Below are 3,173 nucleotides of genomic sequence, written 5' to 3' on the forward strand. Positions count from 1 at the left end.
TAGTTCTGTTTCTGGACTCTGTATAGTTCCACTGATTTGTCTATCCTTACACCAATACCATACCATTCCTAACACTGTAACTGTAGTGAGTCTTGAAGGTATGTACGTAGTCCCTCCAAATTTGTTCTTTTTCAAAGTTGTTTTGGCTATTGTAGGTCCTTTGAAGTTAAATATACATTTCAAAACCACATTTTCCACAAACTTCTGCCAAAAAAAAAAAATCCTATTTGGGCTTTCAAATTGCATTGCATGAAATCTATAGATCAAATTGGAAGAAATTGACATCTTAAGAAAATTGTTTCCAATCCACGAACACTATGTACGTCCCATTTAGGTCTCCCTTAACTGCTCTCAGAAATGTTTTATGTTTTAGAGGCGCCTGGGTGGCTCAGTTGTTAAGCATCTGCCTTTGGCTCAGGTCATGATCCCAGGGTCCTGGGATCGAGTCCTGCATCAGGCTCCCTGCTCAGTGGAGAGCTTGCTTCTCCCTCTCCCACTCCCCCTGCTTGTGTCCCCTCTCTCGTTGTGTCTCTGTCAAATAAATAAAATCTTAAAAAAAAAAAAAGAAATGGGGCGCCTGGGTGGCTCAGTCGTTAAGCGTCTGCCTTCGGCTCAGGTCATGATCCCAGGTCCTGGGATCGAGCCCCGCATCGGGCTCCCTGCTCCGCGGGAAGCCTGCTTCTCCCTCTCCCACTCCTCTGCTTGTGTTCCTGCTCTCGCTATCTCTCTCTCTGTTAAATAAATAAATAAATAAATCTTTAAAAAAAAAAAAAAAAAGTTTTATGTTTTAATGTATAGGTCTTTCACATCTCTTGTCAAATTTATTCCTAAGATTTTGATAATTTCTGACATTATCATAAAATGCAATGTTTCTTAATATTGATTTCTGATTGTGCAAAGTAAGTATATAGAAATAGATGTGATTAAGTGATTTAGTGAATATGTTTTGAACATTATCATTAATTTTATTGTTTTTATATTACAAAAACAATATTTGCAAAAATACATAGTTTAGAAAAATGTTTGACAATGGACTCACTGTACTTATTTTGTAATTTGCTTTTTCCCTTTCAAATATCTAAGATATCTTTTCATGTTGATTTATACAGACTTTTTTTTTATTGTGTTATGTTAACCACCATACATTACATCTTTAGTTTTTGATGTAGTGTTCCGTGATTCATTGTTTGTGCATAACACCCACTGCTCCATTCAATACGTGCCCTCTTTAATACCCATCACCAGGCTAACCCATCCCCCCACCCCCCTGCCCTCTAGAACCCTGTTTGTTTCTTAGAGTCCATCGTCTCTCATGGTTCGTCTCCCCCTCCGATTTCCCCCTCTTCATTTTTCCCTTCCTGCTTTTTTTTTTTTTAACATATAATATTGTTTCAGAGGTACAAGTCTGATTCAACAGTCTTGCACAATTCACAGCGCTCACCATAGCACATACCCTCCCCAATGTCTATCACCCAGCCACCCCATCCCTCCCACCCCCACCACTCCAGCAACCCTGTTTCCTGAGATTAAGAATTCCTCATATCAGTGAGATCATGATACATGTCCTTCTCTGATTGACTTATTTCACTCAGCATAATACCCTCCAGTTCCATCCATGTCGTTGCAAATGGCAAGATTTCATTCCTTTTGATGGCTGCATAATATTCCATTATACAGAGACTTCTGTGTGATATTTCATTCTGTATATTGCACTTTGCTTATCTGAGCTTCCACTGGATGGGCCATATGAACTGTTTCCAATTAAAATGTTAAACTTAAAAAAAAAAAGAAATACATGTGTTTTTTTTATATTAATTTTGTATCCTACAGCCATGCTAAACTCACATATTCATCCCGATAGACACTACCAGATTTTCCACAAGTTGTCTCTGAATATAGTTGTAAGCCTTCCTCTCTCCTGCCTTTTTTCTGTCCTATTGCACTGGCTAGAACCTCCAGTAAAATGTTCAGAAATAATGACAGTGGACATCTTTACATTGGACCTATTAGGAAGACATTCACCATGATGTTTGCTGGGTTTTTTTGTTGTTGTTGTAGATGTGGTTTATCAAACCGAGGGAATTCCTTTTAGATTCTAATTCGCATGTTATAATTCATTCACTCATTTATTTTTTGAGATACTTAAATTTAAGTCATGTTATTGGCCATACCTTCAGCTTAATGGGAGAGGCAGAGTTGAATATGAGACCAAAAAATTTGCTTAGAGCTTTTATCACAAATTAGCGTTGAATTGTCAAATGCACTTTCTGCATCTATTAATCACACGGTTTTCCTCCTGTATTAATATGACAAATTACATTAGTTGACTTTCAAATGTTAAACCTACTTTGCATTCTTGGGATAAACCCTATTTGGTTAAGATGTATTATCCTCTTTATAGAACTTGTTGGATTTAATTTACTAAAATTTTGTTAAGAATTTTTGTGTTGAGATTTATGAGGGATAGGTATCGAATTTTCCCTTCTTCCAGTGTCTTCGTTTGGTTTTGGGATCAAGGCAATGTAGGCCTCATTGATGGAGGGGAAAATATTCTTTCCTCTTTAATTTCCTGAAAGAGGTTATGTAGAATCGGTATTACGTCTTTCTTGAATATGTGGTTGCGTTTACCACTAAAGTAATCTAGGTCTAGAGTAGTCTTTGTGAGATTCAATTTCTTTCATAAGTAGAGCTATTTAGGTTTTCTATTTCTTCTTGAGTGAACTAAAATAATTTGGATCTTCCAAAGAATTTGTATTCATCTAAATTGTCCAATTTATTATAAGTTGCTTGTAATATTCTTTCTGTTGTTTTAATAACTATAGAATCTATAGTGGTTATACCTCTCATTCCTGACACTGGCCATTTGTTTCTTTCTTTTGCTCCTGATCAATCCAGTTAGAGGTTTATGAATTTTTTTTTTTTTTTTTTGAGCTTCTCAAAGACTCAGCTTTTGGTTTAGTTAAATTTTCTCTATTATTTTTCTCTCTCCAATGTCATAGATTTCTGCTCTACCTTTGTTATTTCCCTTCTTCTGCTTATACTTTTATTCGCTCTTCTTTTTGTAATTTCTTAAAGTGGAAGCTGAAGTCACTGATTCAACACCTTTCATCTAACACAGACATTTAGTACTATAAATGCCCCTCTACACACTGCTTTAGTTGCATCACAAGATA

This window comes from Halichoerus grypus, chromosome 11 (genome assembly GCF_964656455.1).
Source record: "Halichoerus grypus chromosome 11, mHalGry1.hap1.1, whole genome shotgun sequence".
Classification (NCBI taxonomy): Eukaryota; Metazoa; Chordata; class Mammalia; order Carnivora; family Phocidae; genus Halichoerus; species Halichoerus grypus.